Source organism: Nomascus leucogenys, chromosome 9, assembly GCF_006542625.1.
Source record: "Nomascus leucogenys isolate Asia chromosome 9, Asia_NLE_v1, whole genome shotgun sequence".
In the NCBI taxonomy this organism is placed as follows: domain Eukaryota; kingdom Metazoa; phylum Chordata; class Mammalia; order Primates; family Hylobatidae; genus Nomascus; species Nomascus leucogenys.
In genome coordinates, this window is record NC_044389.1 from 94,360,787 (window position 1) to 94,382,259 (window position 21,473).

Consider the following 21,473-nt stretch of genomic DNA (forward strand, 5'->3'; position numbering starts at 1 on the left):
CTTATAAAGTCACTAAAATTTGTATATCTAGGTGTTATAACTGATGTAGCCTTAATTTCCAGGACATGTTTAATTAGCAGACAGTTTTAAACTCACTGATATTTGGTCATCATCATGAGATGTATGTATACATGTATATATGTGTGCGTATATAATATAAGTGTATATATTATATATGTGTTTGTATATAATATATGTGTATATATACACACACATATCTATACACACATGCTTTTAAAAATGCAATTTTTGCTTTTAAAAATGCAAATCAATGATCTATTTCACTGGCAGTTACATTTAATAACAGTTCTTTCTTTGGATTATTTTTGGCAAATGTTTATTTAAAAAATAATTCTGCCAAAAACAGTTATATCATACATCTTCAACAATCACTGAATTTTATTTCAAAAAGAACTAAACATTTCTACCTAAGACATCCATGTGACAGCTAACATAAGGATTGCAGCTGATCAAAGGTAAGCCTTTTAATTTTTATTCAAATTTAGTCGGTATTCATTTTTAATTAGAAAACACTGATCATTTTACCAACCTTTATCATTAGCAGGAATATACATTTTATTCAATACCAGAGGTCGTTTGCAGATCCATTCTTAATTATGAAAAAAAACCTTATCACACAGGTATGTATTAATCTATATTTATCATATATAGTATGTTATATAGACAGCAGTATAAAAAGCACCATTTAGATTAAGCCTATTATTTAGACAATGCTGGCTTTTAAAAGCATGTAACTTAGACAACATCTTTTTTTTTAAAAAAAAACTTTCTGCAATGTTTTGATGTTAGCAGCCATAGCAGTCTTATAAGTAGTTCTCTTAGCCAAGATGAGGCATATTAAATGTTTGGATAGCTGTAAAAAATATAGACTTCATAATATTACCATTAGGGACCAACTGTTAAAGAAGGGAGGCTGTTAAGTGCTCTGAGGTCTGGTGAATTTATTATTCATTTATAAGACTGCAACTTCATGAACTTTTTCCCTTACCTCACTAGGTTTTCCATATTACTCAAGGATCTTTTTCTGTAAGAAACTTGAGTTGATCCAAAAAGTAGTACTTTGGCAAGTCCAGTTTTCCATATTACTTTAATCTAAACCCACTGAACAATATTGGCTAAAACCCAAACAGATATTTTTTGACAGTGGCTGGATTGTGTCTGTTATGAGAGGAAACAGGTGAGAAAGTGTCTAGACTGGAAAGACCCCAGAATCTTCCGGCTAGAGATGCTGGGAAATTATAATCCTGAAATTATAGATCCTGAAAATTATTAGGGGTATGAAATTTGTGAGTCTTGCATTTGAGCCCCAAGTTTAATATAGGTTAATGTAGGTAGGTTAACTAAGATTGGCAGTCTTTGCTATCTTTATGTTTCCCTGTGTTTCATTTTCTCTTATTTGTTTCTAGTTTATCTCTGAATATTGTGTGGCTCTTCCTTAGCTGCCTTTAATCTCTCTTGTATAAAGACATAAAGCAGTGAATTTAATGACAACTCCTAGGTGTTTTGGGTAATATGTTATGGATGAATGGGCATTTTTGATTGCTTATGTCTATGTCAGTGTTTTGAAATTTTTTCAGCTATTCTCATGTTCGTTTATTGAGGATTTGAAATCATTTGGAAATGACCACTCAGTCTGCATATGTTACTGAGGTGTGGGATGAAATACAACCGTAAATTTCAAATTGAGTGTGATGAAAGAGGTGAGGGTGGGTGAACTTGCCTTCTCTGGGTAGCTATAATGACAACATATTGAACATGGGAGATTTATTAAATACTGCAATTTAAAATTCTTCTGCTATGTTACCCATTTAGTATAGCTGCAGAACAAAACAAGAAAAGAGGCAGGATTTCGGAATTGACTAATGGCTAGGAAGAAAAAGAACTTGGCTTCTAAAATAAAGGAAAATTATTTTTTCCCCATGAAATTCCAGAAGATGTCTTCATCTCATTGAATATATTAATATTCAGATGGAATTTGGTTGCTTATGAAATTGAATGTTAGGCTTGGGAACAGTTTTTATAGGAAGTCAGGAAATCCAGCCAAATCGTTTAATTGAAGATAATGTTTAGAAGTCCAGGTTTTGTTTAAACTGTATCTCTTCAGCAGAATGAAACCTGACAGCCAAAGTGTTCAGCACTGACTTAGGAACTGTGGGCCAGAAAGCCCTGCCCTACAGATTTTCACAACTGTGTCACTTAATTGCCATCCACCCTCTCCTTGCCCCCAAACTCTAGGGCATAAATTCAGAAATGGCAGAAATATCTTTGTACATCACATTTTCTTTATTTACCAATATTTTAGGAAAATATTCTTAAGGGACAGTGTCCGAATATGAATTGAGGAGTACTGTGCCCATGGGCATTAAAAAAACAAAACACCGTTTTCTGTGGCTACTACAGGGCCAGCTCATGTGGGTAACTGTAAAGGCTCTTTCTAATTTCAGGTGGTTCCCACCTTCAAGTTTACAAGCAATGCGTTCAGGGTACCTGTCGCAGGATCCCAAAGCAGAACCATCGCCAGACATTCAAGGGACTCAGGCTAGCCTTGGGAAAATTACCCATGTTTCATTCTGGCTGTTTACCCACTAATATCAGCTGCACTTTCAATTAGCTGAGACAGTCTGGGGATGAATTGTGAAATAAAATGATGAAGTCAAACCCCAAGAGACTTTTACAGACTTTGTGCCATAGATGAAAACTGGATGTTTATTTTCTAATTTATTTCAGGGGGAAGATAAATATCAAATGAAGGGGAAAGAAACAAAAATCCACCAGATGACAAAATCTTGTATTTTAAAGACTGACTGAAATAGTGAGTGTACCATTATTTGATTTGTCAGGATTTCTGCGTGTTCTTGACAAATGGAGAGAATAGTTTTGCATGTCTGTGTGTGCGTATATCTGTGTATGTATCTCTGTGTTTTGACTTCAATGAGAGTGTCTAAACCCCATTTTCCTAGATCACTATAGACTAATGTCTATAGACATTAGTGTTTCACCTGCCCTATATTATTTCCCTTACCTTGTCAATGTTCACAATTTTGGTTATCTGTCTGCTTTCCCAAATACCCTTTTTTGATACCACTTTCAATTCCACATACCCATTCATAAGAAATGCTTGCCTACTTTACAAGAAAAGCTAAGAATGACACTTTAAAAAAAAGTATACCAAAAAGTAATCTCTCTATAATTTGATCTTGCAATATAATCATTTTTAGCTCTTTTGCTACACTACATAATTTTTCACTGACTTCTTAGAATGTAAAATAAATTATATGTCCATTAATAATCTCACACGGATACTGCTGATTTAGTTCCCTGAGATTTTGTGAGTTAGCTTCAACAATATTAGATTATTGGGACTAAACAGTGCCTAATAATTGAATAGTAGTGTCTATGGGCTATTAAAAGATTTGATTCAAAGTTTGGTTGAGTGCAAGGGTGAACATGAGGGTAGGGACAATTATCTAGGGATTTGGTCTCTGTTTGTAATTTAAATAAATCATTTTGACAGAGACTGACTGTAACCATGTTCAGGCTGCTGACAGTGTGAAATTGAGTTGTATGGTGGACAGAAGACAAGCAGTCAAGAGAAATCCCCAAAGGCAAAATTTGTTATGTAATTGGGTCAACTCATGCATGAGCAATGCATGCTAATTGTAAACTGGTGGCAAAATTATCATGTATGAGGCAATTAGGTCTTATATGAATCTGAACAACTGACATTGAAGGAGATTTTTTTCTTTTTATATTCAGCAAACTTTTTTTAAATATGAGAAAGGTAAAAATCATAAAGTCATTCATTGAATTACATTATTTGTTAATTTTGTTCTTTATACAAGGAGCAGAAGTTATATAACTAATGAAACATTTATGTAAAAGCTTCTGATTTTGAGTAGTAAAATCTAGTACACTAAGCAGTTTGAAAGGAGAATGAATGTTACTTTTATTGTAAGTCATAAGTGGGTTGAATAACATAGATGATTAGTTATGAGGTCAGTGGTTTAGATTTAAGCTCTTGAAGGCTAGCATTTTTACGGAGTGAATCTATATGTTGCTTTAGTGGACTAGACCTTATCTGTAGCTCATCTCAACCAATAACTCTGATGAATTCCCAGTAAATAGTGGGGTCAGTAGCATTATCATTATCTTTAAAAACAAAGATTAAAAAAAGAGAAAGTGATAGGGCAATAACACATATTTTCTCATAATACGTAACACATGTATGAATACTTCACTTATTTTGAAACACTTTGACATATCCTGTTTAATTACATCCTCTGAACAACCGCTCCTCGGGAAAAGTATTTCTATAAGGATTACTTATACTTTCATGTGAGAAATGTACGGAAAATTACCTCTTGGTCCTTTCTTGTTTCCAAATCTGTGGTTTCCCTTACACCTGGTTTTGCTTTATTTTTCCATGTAGAGCAGAACTTCAAAGGCTGATCTCTTCTTTTTAACCTCAATTTTTCAGCCACAGTCGCTTAAAGAAACAAATACATCCCAGACCAGTAATTGCTTGTGCATGTCAAGTACAAGAGTTTTGGTTGTAAAATGGCATTGTCTAAAGGGGAGGTTTGAGAAGAGCCCCAGGAATAAAAGAATTAACACGTATGACTATTTTTTTTGAAACAGAGATGAGGGATTCAGCAAACAATTTGTGAAGATCCTTTTTTCCTGAAATCCTTTTTTCCCGTATTCCTTTCTTTTCAGTTTCACTGTGTTCAGGCCATTATCTTGCCTGAGTTACTGCAGTAACTTCCTAATTGGCCTTATCTCCTTCTGTTCCTTTCATTGCATCTAAAACACAATCACCAGATGAGTTGTTCTAAAATATCTCTTTCATCAAGACCCTAATTATGACCCACTAAAATACTTTCCATGGACCTCCAGTTTGAGTAGATAAAGTCTAATCTCCTAAACCCTTTAATTTCGACTCTAAGGACCCTCCACAATCTGCTCCTAAATGACTATTTTTCACCTTTTCTTTCACTGCTCTTCACCACTGTTCTTCGATTTCTTTTAGGCCTGCCTACTCACTCTGTTCTGGGCTTTGCATGAGTCATTCTGCATGTTTAGGACAATTTCACACTATCTGTAAATGACAGCCCAGCCCTCTGATCCCAGACACACGCTCAAACCCAGCTACAGTGATATGTCTCATCTCTGAATTATTGTGGGGCTTTGTGCTGTAACATTATCATTTGTACCACTCATTTCACACATCATATTCTCCACTTTGGTTTTAATTAGCATTTTATGTGTCTATATGTCTGACCTCCTTAACTTCCCATAGGTGAAGATCATCCATGTCTCTTTCCATTTATGTTTTACATCTGCAGGAACGCACCAGATGGTGCTTTATACTTTGCCTTTCTTGTCACCTCTCTAATTTAGGGCCCTCCCTACCCCTTGATAGGAGTGTGGGAATAGTCTCTTGACTTGGGCTATTCTCCTTATAGTCTCTTGCAAGGTTTTCCTAAAATGCACATCTGATCATGTCACATCCTCTTTTAAAATCTGTTAAGTCTCTCTACTGCCTTTAGGATAAAATGTAAAATCTTTTGCCTGGAATGTGAGGCTGTCCCTGGCTTAGTGCTAGCTGAGACCTCTAGCCTGGGAGGCCCTCTTGCAACCTGAACCCATCCATTTCACACTTCTGCCTGCAAGGCCCTTCATACCTCTCCCCATCCACACTGGCTCAGAGGCTACCATTGAGACAGCCAGATGGGAGGGGGTCCCCGGAAAAACTCCAACCAGCCCGCCCACTAGGGTAGAGCCTCGGGAAGTTTGTGTTGGTTGCAGAGGGGGGTGGGGTGGTGGTGGGGGAGCCAGGCTCCCTCCTCTTCCTGTGTGGAACCCGGAATTCGAACTATGACACAGGACGCTCTCTAGCAGGGGACTCTGGCCTTGCAGGGAGTCCCTGTTTCCCCCTTTTCTTCCTTTCACCCAGCAAAACCCTGTCTTACTCATCATTCAAATTGTCTGTAAGCCTGAATTTTCATTGCCGTGGGACAAAGGACCCCGTCTTTAGCTGAACTAAGGAAAAGTCCTGCAACACCATCTTTCCCTAGCTGCTCTGACAGTCAGCTTCTATAGCTGCATTATGAGTTTTCCTACCCTCGGACTGAACTCTATGAAGAAATGGGCTGTGTCTTTTTTCTTATATAGACCCAGGGCCTAGCCCACTGCCAAATTTAATAAACAAATGAATCGACCATTTGTGTCTACAAATCTTTTTATTTTTTACTTTGATGAGTGAATCTCCTGGCCTTGTGTGAATTTCATCTTACAGTGAAGATTATTACTAGGAGTTCTAATCTCTTTTCAAGGTCTACATATCCGTTGCACATCAATTTTCTTCTTGAAAGCTCCCAGATTTTTTTTCTATTGTATCATTTTCTAGCACAAAGTAGTTATCAAATAAATATTTATTCAGTAAATAGCTGGATTATTTGATGGGATTACTTTCTCTATATCCAGGGTGTTTTTTCTTTTTCTTTTTTTTTTTTTTCCTTAAGACGAGTTTGCCATCCCATCCACTTTTCAGTCTAGGCAAATAAAATCTTTCCTGGAATATCTGCCATAGTGGAGCAAGGAATGAGTCTACCCCTTCAATGCAAGATTGGTTATGCCTAGAATAGAGCTCAGTACAGAGCACATACTCAGTAAATTCATGTGGAATAAATAAATGAGGCAATAATATGTAAAATATTGACTAATTTTGTACCTTCTTTTTCTTGAAACTCCTCTTTGCAAGGAAATTTTTAGTTTCTCAAGTTACTTTCAATTTTATGATTCTTTTCTTTTTGGTGCTGCTTGATAAACACTATCTTTTACTCTCTGCTCCTTAAATATTCAGTGACTTCTATAGTTTTATCAAAGGATTGTAGCAACATTTCCTCAGTAAAGCAGGATAATTTATTTTCTAATTACAAATGCCAGGACTTCCCCTATCTTAATGTATCATAGGGAATTCTTTTTGGTGTCTAATCCAAGAACCTAAAAAAAAAAAAAAAAAATTAGGGCTTGTCTTAGTCTGCTTAGGCACCATAACAAGATATCGCAGGATGGGCAGTATAAAGCGACAGAAATTTTTCTCACAGTTCTAGAGGCTGGGAAGTGCCAGATCAAGGTATGGTAGGGCTGGTGAGGGCTCTCTTCCTGGCTTGTAGACAGTTGCCTTCTCGCAGTGTCCTCATGTGGCCTTTCGTTGGTGTGTGCATGTGGAGAGAGAGAGGGAGAGCAAGAGAGATCTCTGTGTCTCCTCCTCTTTGAAGGACACAGACCCAGTCGGATCAGGGCTTCTTTGTGATCTCATTTAACCTTAATTACCTCCTTAAAGTCACCCTCTCCAAATACAGTCACATTGGTGGTTAGGGCTTCAACGTATGAATTTTGGGGTGGCACACAGTTCAGTCCATACCAGGGCTGAATGAGGAATGATCTGCATATGTAACAGGGAAATTTTGAGGTATTTAAGTGACATACACTTTGTGAACGTGCTTTGAAATATCCAAAGTGTCACATAATTATAATATAAGCTGCTATCATGAGCTAACTTCTTGTTTTTTCTTTTCTTTTCTTTTCTTTTTTTTTTGAGACAGGGTCTCACTCTGTCACCCAGGCTGGAGTGCAGTGCCGCAATCTCGGCTTACTGCAACCTCTACCTCCCGGGTTCAAGTAATTCTCGTGCCTCAGTATCCTGAGTAGCTGGGATTACAGGCATATACCACCATGCCCAGCTAATTTTTGTATTTTTAGTAGAAACCGGGTTTCGCCGTGTTGACCAGGCTGGCCTCAAATTCCTGGCCTCAAGTGATCCACCCACCTCGTCTTCCCAGAGTTTTGGGATTACAGGCATGAGCCACTGTGCCCTGACAGATGAGCTCGTTTCTTTAGTGAAGTTAGATAACACTACCCTCTACCCATTGCCTTTCCAGGAAAACTTCTACATTCATTTTTAAACTTTTCCCTGTTTTCAAGCTGAATATTCTTAACTAAAAAAAGAAAAAAAAAATTCCTCCTATATCCTATTTCCAGTTTTTTTTTTTTTTCCCAGGCAGAGTCTTATTCTGTTGCCCAGGCTGGAGTGCAGTGGTACAATTTTGGCTCATGGCAACCTCTGCCTTCTGGGTTCCAGCGATTCTCCTGCCTCAGCCTCCCTAGTAGCTGGGACTACAGGTGCCTGGCACCACGCCCGGCTAATTTTTGTATTTTTAGTAGAGATGGGGTTTTACCGTGTTGGCCAGGCTGGTCTCAAACTCCTGACTTCAGGTAATCAACCTCCCTCGGTCTCCCAAAGTCCTGGGATTATAGGTGTGAGCTACCACGCCCGGCCCCAGTTCTTAATTGGACCTTTCAAACTTTTCATTTTCAGGTTTGAGCCATTAGTCGTTGATAGAAACACAGATACTTTAGAGTAGTAGTGAAGTTTTTAAGTTTTCCAGATCTTGGTTGAATTATGTAGTTCAGAATGTAGACTTCACATGTCCCGTGCTAGCAGTTTAGCCTGGGCAGATGTGAGTAAAAAGGAGGGCAGAGAGGTGAGAATAGAAAAAAAATTTCCAGGGCACAGGGAAAGTCTAACAAAGACTAGCTTCATGTCTCAATTTCCAGTGCATGATGCAGATTTAGAACTTTGAAGGTATCTAAATTTTCTTCCAGATTTTATTATACCTTTTGGGACACAGCCACAGCGAGCAGAATATCCCGAATGTTAAAGAAAAACTAGAACTCTTATGTATGTATTTTTGGAGTCCCAGATGTGACTATCATTAATAATTAGGCCATATAATTATAATGTCAATGAAATTTTAGAGGCAGGTTTAAAACCTGTTGTTTTCTTAGTTCTTAAGAGTAATAGTTGAGTATTATTTTAGCTTATTGGAGGGTCGTAAGTCAAGGGAGACATTGTATAGAGATTTAATTCAAAATCCATTGGTAATCCAAGCCAAGTTTATACAATTAGAGAAAATTTTATGATTTGGAAGTTAGAAACAAGAATGTCTTTTTTTTTTAAGTATGCAACTATGCTGTCTAATTTGCTTTTCATTTTCCTAAGGATTATGTCATAAAAATTGCATTTCTTTTTTTTTTTTTTTTTGCTCATATTTTCTTCTATAGCTTTCTTTTCATTCATGGTTGTCAGGCCTGCTTTGTAGCCTTTTTCTCTTTTGTACAGAATCATATGCAATGCTGCTTGCACAAAGATATCTAGATTTCTGTCTGAAGGACCCATTGCTTTTGTGAAATGCCTCCAGACTCTGTTTGGTTCCAAGGACAAGAAGTAGGAAGTCATGTTTTTTGCTTCTTTATATTTTTCATTGATTTTTCCTTTTGTGGCTATATCAGTTGTAACAAAGTCAGCTTCTTCTTTATTTATTTATTTTTTCGAATAGAGATAAGGTTTGCCTATATTGCCCAGGTTGGTCTTGAGCTCCTGGGCTGAAGCCATCCTCCCACCTCAGCTTCCTAAAGTGCTGGGATTACAGGTGTGAGCCACCATACCAGGCCACAGAGTAATATTTAACTCATTTGAATTAAGCTTTTTATCATTGCATCCTTAGAATTGTAAAGGTGTTAGAATTTGCCTGTGTTTAGCAAACTAGGAAAAAGAGTACGGATTTAGAAAAAAGAACATAGGCAAAAAACCTTAAAAACCATTCTGTTATTCTTAACACTGTCATTTTTGATAGAATCATTTTTCCCCCAAACAAAGTGATTTAAATATTTATTTTTGTTGTGTAATTGTGGTGAGGCCTTTGATGATAAGTGGCATTTCTTGATCATGTTTAAATCCTCCAGAATCTGGGGCTTTGACTGTAAAGTATAAGACAGAAGTAGAAATTACCTTCACAGTTACCTGACACGTATACACCTTTATTCATGAAACATTGGTCTGGACATGACGTTGCATCAGTTGTGTGGATTTCAGAAAAAGTGAAAAACCACTTTTCTGGATGTGTTTCATGTTCATCCTAGGATGCATGAGGGCCTCGGTTGGATGTAAAAGTGTTTATGAGGGAGAAGAGGCAGAAGGAAGGGAAGAGATGAATATAAGGTTAGGAACACTCGGCGTCTCCTTGTTAGAGTGCAGGGAGAGATCCCATTCCTGAAATATAGGTTGAAGCAGGAGTGTTGAAGGAGTAGTTATTGTATTTTCTAATGTGCATACTTTGGTCATCTATAAATCCAAAATAAACATTTCTAGAAGATACCACTTTTGAGAACTTAATTATTGACTTAACAAACATGTTTTAAAGTGTTTACTATGTGCCAGGCACATTGCTAGGAGGTGGGATTAATGAGGAATAAAGCATAGATGACCTCCGATACCCTGCGGATTGTAGTTAGCCTGACAGGCAAGCAGATGATGTTAGAGCAACAAGCTCTGTATATGAGATAATACATCTAATGTTCTAAATGGGAGAAATGCCAGATAGAGGGAAACGCCGTGTTAATATCAGAGGGTAACAAACTCAGGTTTAGGAGGGAAAGGAATTGAACACAAGTCATACTATTTTGTTAGTTGTTAAAAACTTTACTGAATCATTGATTTCAAGAGTGATTTATAATCTTTGTTTAATAATAGAAGCTATACATCTTATTTTTAAGTCTGTCCGCTTCTGTATGTCTGTTTTCTTTATTCCCTATTTGCCTATCAGTATTCCAGAAAATACCACAAAAAATTAAGTCAAACCATCTAAATCGCTTAACAGGCATTTAAATAGAGAAATAAAGATGTCCTCAACAGAAAAAAGCAAAACACAAGAGGAAATCAAACCATAGTATTCTATGTAAAACATCACAATTGTTCAAGTATAGGAGAGTGTTGTTCAGCTTATTAATTTCAATATGGTTAAAAAAATCTTAAAAATTTGTATACATTAAAAATTCATAAATATGATTTTACTATTTTGATTTTCAATGCTTTAGAAGATTAAAGAGTTCGAAAGTGAAACTCTGGCCGTGGTTCCTTCATCTCTTTTCCTGCCTCCAACCTGTGAGTGATACTTTTGAATTTTTTTTTATTTTTTACTTTAAGTTCTGGGATACATGTGCAGAATATGCAAGTTTGTTACATAGGTATACATGTGCCATGTGTATTTGCTGTACCTGTCAACCCGTCATCTAGGTTTTATACCCCGCCTGCATTAGGTATTTGTCCTAATGCTCTCCCTCTGCTTTCCCCCCATCCCCCAACAGGCCCCAGTGTGTGATGTTCCCCTCCCTGTGTCCGTGTGTCCTCGTTGTTCGACTCCCACTTATGAATGAGAACATGCAGTGTTTGGTTTTCTGTTCCTGGGTTAGTTTGCTGAGAATGGAAGTTCTGGCCAGGGCAATCAGGCAAGACAAAGAAATAAAGGGTATTCAAATAGGAAGAGAGGAAGTCAATACTTTTGAATTTTAAATTTTTCACGACAGGGCCCAAAATATTCAGGAAATATTTTGCCTTTTAAAAACGTGCATGCATCTGAAATAGCTGTCTTTGCACATGTGACATATGTGTTTGCCACGTATGCGTAGAGTGCACATATGTGTTTGAGGACAGAGCTAGTGAAAGGAAAAGAGAAACATTGGTTTTAGTGCTGTTTGGTTTCCACCTTTGGCGTTCTTGGCCCAGTCTGTGTTAACGACAAACCACTGGGACATCCCCTCAGTGCTGTGGGGTCTTTTCCTGCCAAATATTGTTCTCTTGCAAGATTAAATAGCTGAATCAGTGTGGCCCGAATCTTGATCCTGCTGAGAATATTAAGAATCCTGCAGGTTGTAATACAGATTAGCTGGTGAGAGCTCTGTTGGAGAAATAAAGTGAGTTTCTCTAAATGAATTTAACAACTGCTGTGAACCTTTTTGTGTCCTCCAGCATGAGTGTGTGTCTGCTGGCAGTTAACCATTTAGTCCCCTCATTTTCTCCAAAACTTTTTCTCGTCCACTCCTGTGCCTTTATTGTAAGCCCTTCCATAACTATTTGACATTCAGGTTTTGCCAGATAAAGCATTTGATACATTAAATAACTGAGTACTGTGAAGGGTAAGCCATTATTTACTTGATTTACTTCAGGGAGAAAATAATATTTTTTTGGTATTTATAAAAGGAAAGGACTAGTGCCATGGGTATAATGAAATAAACCACACCACTGGGTTATTTGGAGTAAACTGACTAGCATATTGGATTCTGATCCTAGGCTTTATATTATTGGTTGAAAGGTATGAAATATTTAGCAAGAGGCCGGACAGATGTTTAAAATTATTTACATTGCTTCTAACCTCTATCCCATTATTATTTCTGCTTCCAGGGTTAGATTAAAACCATTAAAAACTCTGAATTCTATAAAAAAGATGATACTTCCCCCTAAATGAAAGAAATTTAAAAATCAATAGGAACAACGCTCAGCTCTAAAGCTTGTCCAACCCATGGCTCTTGGGCCACATGCTACCCAGCACAGCTTTGAATGTGGCCCAGCACAAATCCGTCAACTTTCTTAAAACATTATGAGATTTATACATGGACCTTTTATTAGTGTTAACGTATTTTATGTGAGGTCCAGGGAATCCTAAAGATTGGACACCCCTGCTCTAAAGCATAAGACATACAGATAACCTGAAAATAATTTGGTGTTTGTTAGATTGTCTGATTGCAGACTTCTGTGTAAGTTTGTTGAATTCTTTTCTATTTTGGGTGCCCCTTACCTCACTTATGCATGAAGCATGTGCTCAGTCTGCTATGAAGCCATCCTTCCATCTGCTTCCTACACTATTACCCATTTGTCTCCTGACACTGTGTGTGTGTGTGTGTGTGTGTGTGTGTGTGTGTGTGTGATTTCTCAGTAAAAATGTCAATGGCTGTGATTTGTAAATAGCAAAGCCTGGCACAATGATAATAAACAACTATGAAGCTCATCAGCGTTGTTTTACTTTTGCAGATTACTCCATTGATTATTACTGTGACTGTTACAATTATATCTTTAGAAGTTAAATATTTAGTTAAATTATTTTGTACTTGTCATACATACACCAAAAACTGGGAGGTAATGGGGTGGGGAGGGGAATGTTGTCCTAAGGGAAGGCACAAGAAGAGGGGAGCAGGTGAGTTTGACACTTTCTAGCCTGCCCTCATACAATAGCCTGTGTTTTGCTGTTCTAGCCAATGAGGATATGAGGATGTCAGACAGAGTACCGTCTCATCTTAAGTCTGTGCTGCCTGAATACTTTGAAAGTTACCCTACAACTCCCCTAATGCTGTCTGTGAAACACTCAGGGCTAGCACCGAGGCATTCTGACCTCTAGTCCAGGTTGCCTTTCATTTTCAACATATGACTCTTTGAAACTCACATCCACAGGCATTGCTGAAATTCCCAGTCATTCAGAAATAGACTTTCAAGGTATATTCAAAAAAGGACTCCTAAGTATTAAACTGTAAATCCTTCAAATATCGTCAGCATCATCCTGTTTTCAGGATGCACCCTTTACTCCTGGTTATTTTTTGGGGGACCTTTGTATGTCTCCCTACCAAATGCTTTAGAGTCAGTCAGTTTCTGGGGATCTTGGGGTGGTGAGCTTCCTGACACTTGTACGGGTGCCACAGAAGTAGCTATTAATGATTCAAAAAAACCCATCAGTTCAGGCGGCAAAAAAATAAATGTTACCCTTTGTTAAATGCTGCCAGGATTTCCACATCTAGGATCCCTGATTCCAGCCTCCTGATATTAAGACTCTACCCCACTTTTAAATTGTGAACTATATTACACATACAAAACAGTTGATAGAAACATATGCCCAGTTTAAAGAATGATAAAATGGGACTCGGTGTGGTGTTTGAGACCAGCCTGGCCAACAGCGTGGTGAAACCTTGTCTCTACCAAACATACAAATACTAGCCAGGTGTGGTGGCGTGTGCCTGTAGTCCCAGCTACTTGGGAAGCTGAGGTAGGAGAATTGCTTGAACTCAGGAAGCAGAGGTTGCAGTGAGCTGAGATCACACTAGTGCACTTCAGCCTGGGTGACAGAGTGAGATCCTGTCTCAGAACAAACAAACAAACAAAAAACAAAAATAATAAAATAGGTAGCCACGTAGCTACTCCTGGCTCAAGAAATGGAATATTTGAAAAACCTCTGAAGGCCTTTGTGTGTTCCTTGACTCAACTTCATCCTGCTAACTACCAGCAGCACGAGGGCCACACCTTCTTGAAAACACAGATTTTCATAGTGAGCTCCTGAAAAGATGAAAAGATTATTTGAAAATCCAATTTCCATGTGCAGAAACAACATATAGACTTTGGAGGAAACATGATTGGCTCTTTGCTCATACAGCCTATAAGGGCTGCCTCTCACCTTCCTTGTCCTCATTTAGCTGTTCAGGACTCAAGCAGGGGCCTGGCAATCATCTGTGCATCCCTCTTCATACGTAGGTGACACCCACATCCCCGAATAAAGAGATGAGAACGAACATTTGTGAAGGGCTCTTGTGTGTTGGGCCGTCTTTCATGTTTGTTATTTCACTTATTTTTAGCAAGAATCCCTGGAAATACTTGTCACTATTCTCATTTCACTGATGAGGAAACTGGCATTTAGAGAGGATAAACGAATTATTTAATTGCACACAATCAGTAAAGAACAGAGCTGGGATTGGAGTCCAAGTTTGTTGGTTTGTTTTTCTTTTTTCTGACTTCAAAGTCCGGTACTTGAATCCTCTACACCAGGATCTTGGGAGCATTGATTATATGTTATATCTGGAGCCCTTGTGCCATAGAGCAAATGTCCAAAGATTTTGGTTTCTTTTTATTGGTATGGAAGCTAGTGTGTTCTTAAACGGCATTTTGGGGTCTGCATAGTGAGTATTAGGGCCAAATTTTGAAGTTCCAAATTTCTTAACACTGGGAACCAGACTTTCTTCTCATCCCCAAGGAGAATCTCTCATTCAGATGGTCCTTTATGTGCTGGGATATAAGAAGGCTTTGCATTTTCCCAGACAATTTACATGTGGTTTATTCATGAGATGCATGATGTTATTAAGGGTTGATGCTTTTTCTCCTTTAGAATATGCTTACTTTACTTGTTCCTCCATTCTCTGAAGGTACCTTTTCTGAGCTTGGCACTATCTTAGGAGCTGAGGATACAAGATCTAAGCACAGCTGTCAGTGCAGAACACAGAACATAGCCTGGTAAGTCTGTTAAGAGTGGGAATTTGTGAAGTACAGAGTAAGGCACCTAACCCTAGCTGGGGTTTGGTGACGGTCCCAGATGGCTTACAGAAGAGAGTGTCCTGAGATGAATTTTTAAGAATGAATAAGGATACACACAAGTGAGGACTTGGCAGTGGTGCATGGTGGGTGGCAAAAAACTTCACATGTAGGGAAACTGCACGTACAGGAATGAAGAATGAGACTGCGTGGTGTTTAATGAGCTGCAAATACTAATTTTATCTTGAAAGTTTTGAAGAGTAACTAAAAAGTATTTTTTAGTAAGGAAATGACCCTACATTTTAGGGTTATTGTTTGTTTAAATGTTGAGAGTGCCTGATCTAGTCCTGTGGTCAATTTGGCCCTTATGTGGATTGGATTTCACTTTAATAGTCATATGGGATCTTGTGGCCTCTTATGTCTGACTGTTGAGCCAGGGATGATTATGGCACTAGGATTTGTAGGTGTCTGCTTTTGGAGAATAAAAGGGGAACAATTATGATTTCTTGTATTTCTGTATGTTGAAGCGATGCCAATTAAAAAAGTAACTGAGGTACTTTTATTGCATTGATTTAGAATTGAATGACAAATGTTGAGCAAAGGTGTCTGTGTGGTATGTAAATTGGGCAATGGTGTGCTCACACTCCAACTGTGATACAGGCCTGGGATAGCTAGTCTCAGACATGCTCTCAGGTTGGCAGGTGTGAGAGAGTGCAAATCCATATAAATATGCATGCCTTTAGCCTTGCGTGCTGCATTAGTTCTCATACAAACATAGAGAGAAATGCTACCTTAGTTCTCATACAAACACAGAAAATCTCAGTTAACCTAAAATGTCTGCAATGGGGGGTGTTCTGGTAAGCCAATTATTATATTTAATTTTATTTATTTATGTAATTTATTTTATTTTATTATGAGACAGAGTCTTGCTCTTGTCGCCCAGGCTGGAGTGCAGTCATGCGATCTTGGCTCACTGCACCCTCCATCTCCCACGTTCAAGTGATTCTCCTGCCTCAGCCTTCCAAGTAGCTGGGATTACAGGCACCCGTTACCACGCGTGGCTAATTTTTGTACTTCTAGTAGAGATAGGGTTTCACCAGGTTGGCAAGGCTAGTCTCGAACTCCAGACCTCAGGTGATCTGCCTGCCTTGGACTCCCGAAGTGCTGGGATTACAGGCATTGAGCCACTGCGCCCAGCCTATATTTAACGATATTTAAATACAAGTTAAGCCTTAACTTTTGTTGTTTTTATTGACGGTGTGTCTGAAAGTTAGATGGTGAACCATAAGGTAGCTAACTCTGACTGCAAAACTGAACCGCCTCTTGTTCATAAAACAGACCAGAGACTAGACCATAGACATTGATAGACTAGCACAGGTCATTTCAGTGGATATAGATGATCCAAGAGATGACCCTCGGTCCCTGTTGTCCTCAGGACACTGTCTGGAATTATCATTTTTTGGCAGCTTATGAGGATGCTTGCTTGAGGTCATTTACCTTTGACTCTTAAAGTCAGAATACAGAGAAGTAAGATCCTAGTAACTGAATAGTTTTGAACGACTTAGTTTTACATGTGTAAAGAATCGAGGACTTGATCCTAGTTAAAAGCAAAGGAAGTTAGCTTTGCATTGTAGCAAGACATGTGAGTAAGAAACAAGAAATAACTTCCTGTGGTATATGGATTATGTGATAAATTTGTAAGGCTCTTTCAACTTTTGAAGTGACCTGTTTCAGCTGAACATTGTACTTCAATCACTATGCCTGTTTTCTCCTACATCTCTAATGGGAATGATAATATCTGATGCTTATTTTAAGTTGGGAGGATGAATGAACACATGATGGAAAAGCCCTTTGCATGACTCAGAAGAAAGGTGCTGTTAAATAAAAATGTGAAATCGAGCTTTCTCAATGGAGATGGGTACACCAAGCGATGACTGGCTTTCCTTTTGGGCCTTTAAGAATTTTATTAACATGTAATTGAGAGACATGGGAAGAACAGTTTACCCTGGGTTGGGAGAGTTGGAGAAGTCTGTGTGCCCTCATGTAGGGCAGGAGAAAGCTGAGCCTATGTCATTGGGCTGCACTTGGCAGGTGCAATTTTAAATCCTTCCAGATCACACATCGAAAGCAAAGTGGTGGTAATTATTCCTAAGGATTCCAAAATGTTTTGCTTTGAAATGCGGATTAATACTAGGCAAAAAAGTGGAATGTTCGATGAAAGGTCCCATTTCCTTCTTATGCTTTTGTTTTTTTAAAGAGTATGTGATATGAGCTAGTGTTTATGTTGCTGAAAAAGAATCGACCCAAGCTTATTCATAAGGTGGGAGATGTTCAAGCCTATTGAACAGTGTTGGATTACAAGGTCATTTGGAAGATCAGAAAAGGCAATAATTAGAACAGGCAGAAATTAAACTATAATGAGCGGTAATCCTAAAGAAAATTAAAACACAGAAAACACTGCATTATTTATTTAGATTCAGTGGGAAGTTGCCAAGAAAGAGGCAGCTGGCTTTCTATTTTTTGGAATGTTTGTACACTAGAGAAGGAGCTGTCCCTTGGATTTAAGCTCTCACTTAATTCTTGCTCTAAGGCCAGACCTAATTGTAAAAGGAAGTGGGGAACAGACATAGTTAACTATGTGATTCAGGACAGAAAAGACATGGGCCAGAGTGACAAGTAGACTGAATTTGGATTCTGCTTATACAGATTTCATAATCGTTATCCACCATTTTTTAGATTCCATTCGCAATAGTCTGTTGAGCATAAACAGCTGATTTTAGAGGCAGACAAGACCTGAGTTCTAAAGCCCACATCTTTTTTTTTTATTGCCCCTTTTACCATAGGAAATAGAGTAATAAAGTGGTTCTGTTTCATTCATTTTATTATGTCTAAGTTTCCACGTCTGTAAAATGGAAATGAAAATACTTGCAGAGTTTTTATGAGAATTAAATATTAGCTCTCACAATATGAGTAAAAGATTTGTCATTGTGCTTAATAATTGATAGTTTTGTTATTATTATGCAATAAACTGAAAACGGAGGAAAGATTTTGCATGGAAATGTGTTAATTAGTCATGTCATTTTGAATTTGTAGAAATAGCAGCAGTATTTCCAGTCTTCAAGTTTATTGCCATTTGCAACAGTTTATTTTGTGTTTATTTGGATTTTTTAGAAGGTACATTATTTTGATTACCATCCCTTACAGTTTTAGATATAATATCTTTATTAAATAATGCTGCAATTTTTTTTCTGGAAGCTAATGTCCATTATAGAACTTTCATTGATAAGAGTGGAAGTTGGGCCTATAATGATTCTCATGTATTGAAGGTGAAAAAAATTCTTCTTAGATTATTAGTTCACAAATGAGCTGTTTTGCAATTTGAACTCAGGACCCTAAGATTTTTAGATAATCTCCTAATGATTCTTTGCATCCTTACAAGCATTGTGATAAGCATCAAGATTACTTAAGATGGGATGGAGAAAACCCTATATTTCTTCTGAAATTTTGTATTTTAATTTAAAGAGGTAGCAATGGTTTAATACTGCTTCCATTTCATTAAAAGGCACAGATTCCAGATTCAGTCTCTGATTGCACAGTATCCTTGCAAAGGAGGAGATCCGCCAATGTCTGTGTGATTTCCAGGCGATGCAGGTATTTTAAAGCTCACTACCAAGGGGAGCATGTTTTTGGGGGTGTTCTCAGTTCTGTTATCTGCATTCTTCCATGTGGTGCTTAGTGAATTCGATGAAGAGATGCTGATAATCGTCTGCTGCCTTAGTTGATATTAGCATCACTTGTAGGCTCAGAGTTGCCATTTGTCATGTTTAGCACAGTCTTGAGAAGATTCAAAATTTCTGTTATTTTTTTATCCAGAAATGAATCCATGTTGTGATCTTTATTATCGATACCCATGTTGTGTATTACACAAAATCTCCATCTGAGAAGAGATGGTGGATGCTTCCTCTGGGTGACTTTTATAATACTTACCACACTGTGTCAAAGGAATGATTAAATTTCCTCTCTTTCCAGCCAGCTAGACTGTGGTTCTTTGAGCTCAGGGAATGTGGCCAGCCGTATTTTTAACCCCAGCACCAGACATGGTACCTGACATGTATTGGCCTTCAGTAAGTGCTTTAACGAATAAATAAAATCGTGTGGCACTTTGCTTCACTATTGCACAGCATGCCAGTTTATTTCCAGATTCATTTCCAATCACAACTCTTGAGCTATCTTAATGCACTCCTAGATCTCTTTTCCCATTTTGTTCCTGATAGAAATGTTGCTATGTCTTAAAGATTTGTCTGTTAACAAAATAGTAGGTGCATTTTATGTGCTGTGGTTGCACCTTGTGTGAGTCAGGAAGTTAGCTGCTGAAATAAACAGCCTTCAGATCTGAGTACAATAGAGGTTTATTTTACTCTGACACTACAAACCAACACAGCTTGGTAGCAGAGAGGGGGCTTAAAAGGGCTCTGTTCCATGCAGTCATTCAGGGATCCAGGCCCCTTCTGTCTAGCACCTCTGATATCCAGTGGGGCCATGGCATTCTCCACTGAATGAGCTGCATCTGGTGTGCAGTCAGGCAAAGAGCAGGCCCATCGTGGACAGCACGGGTTTCAGGTTCAGTCTGGAAGTCATGCACATCATGTCCATCCATATTCCACAGGCTAGAATTCAGTTTTGCAGACTCACTTCACTGTGGAAGGTTCAAAATGTGGAGTGGTGTGCCAAGGAGAATGACTAATGAGTGTGCGTTGATGCACAATAGTAAGTCCCTGTGGCACACTCTTTGATCAAAAAAAGTACATCCTTTGAGACTAGGCAGAAATAGTCCCAAACACTTTATATATCCCTTCAGCTCCTGAGATGCTTGTCATATTCTCATGAGAGCCGAATTTGAGTTTCAGGGAGACCTAGGTACTCTTTATAATAGAAGGAATACTTCGGGCTCAGAACCTGTCTTCTTTGCCCTCTGTTTTGACCGTAGACCTGTCTCTGAAGTCTTGCTCAGTCACAGATGAGACTAAAGTCCAGTCTGAAGCAGGGAGCGAGAACTTGCAATCATTTCAAAAATCAGGCACAAAAAGTTTAAGTGTAAAATGGGGCCTTTTTTTTTTTAATGTCAACGTTAATGAAAACATATTTTAAAATCAACCTGTACTTTTACAAAAAATACAAAAGTAAAGATAGTGAAACTGATAGTGTACCCAGCTGGCCATATACTGAACTGAGAAACTCCGAATAGTTGGTGACAAGGAAATGGCTTCTTAAACACTCATCTTCCCAAGATAAGAACCGTCCCCACTTGAGAACTAGAACTGACTGGAGGACACCTGCCAATGTCATTTGTGTTGTATCTGAATTCACCAAACCATGAGGCTTTATTGTATTTTCTTATGTAAATTTCTTTTTTTGTTTTTGAAATGGAGTCTCCCTCTGTCACCCAGTCTGGATACAGTGCAATGGCATGATCTTGGCTCACTGCAACTTCTGCCTCCCAGATTCAAGTGATTCTTCTGCCTCAGCCTCCCAAGTAGCTGGGATTACAGGCACATGCCACCACACCCAACTAATTTTTGTAGTTTTAGTAGAAATGGGGTTTAACCATGTTGGCCAGGCTGGTCTTGAACTCCTGGCCTCAGGTGATCCACCCGCCTCGTCCTCCCAAAGTGCTGGGATTATAGGTATGAGCCACCGCACCCAGCCTTCTTCTGTAACTTTTTAAGGTTTATATTTACCTGCCACTCCTGAGAGTGAGTCAGTCATATAGTCTAGTAGTGTACAGGTAAGTTTTGAGGCTATTTTGTGAAAATTACTTTGGAGTCATATTTGTTGTGAAAAAACTAGTCCTTGAGGCCATCTGATGGCTTGAAAAATTGACACTTTCTTTCAGCGTCACAGGTAACAATTTATAAATTTACTATAAAAAAGGGCTTAATTAGTTTTTGGGTCAGGAGGGACTGATGCAAACAGTGAACCATAAGTAATCTAAAGGTTTCAAATCGTTTCTGGGGATCCCCAGTTCATGCCCACAGAATGGCAAACACATCGAGAGAATCTAGGTTCTTCTAATGGATTGTACCTTTTTTTTTGTCATGCAAACTTGTGCATGTGTTTTCTGAAGTGTTAATGCAGTTAGTATCTAATGTACCTAATTTATGCAATTGGATATTTCATAAATGGGTTTTCTGCATGCAAGGATTTGTACACAATATTTATGCAAGTATTCAAATCAATGCAAGGGCATCTGTCTGAATCTGTGATG

The 21,473-nt window shown here is 38.3% G+C and overlaps 1 protein-coding gene and 1 long non-coding RNA gene across 3 annotated transcripts in view; both read left to right on the top strand.

Annotated features, from left to right (window-relative positions):
- NEBL (nebulette) overlaps positions 1-21,473 on the top strand; it is a 443,477-nt gene that overhangs the window by 259,702 nt on the left and 162,302 nt on the right. The gene's annotated exons all lie outside the window — the stretch shown is intronic.
- Positions 414-20,637, top strand: LOC115836728. Of its 2 annotated transcripts, XR_004031755.1 has the most exons (5): positions 414-1,721; positions 2,749-2,833; positions 15,103-15,190; positions 18,771-18,859; positions 19,238-20,637. It is a non-coding gene; the product is annotated as an uncharacterized LOC115836728 (long non-coding RNA). The 2 variants fall into 2 exon arrangements; XR_004031754.1 differs by having other exon boundaries at positions 18,771-20,637.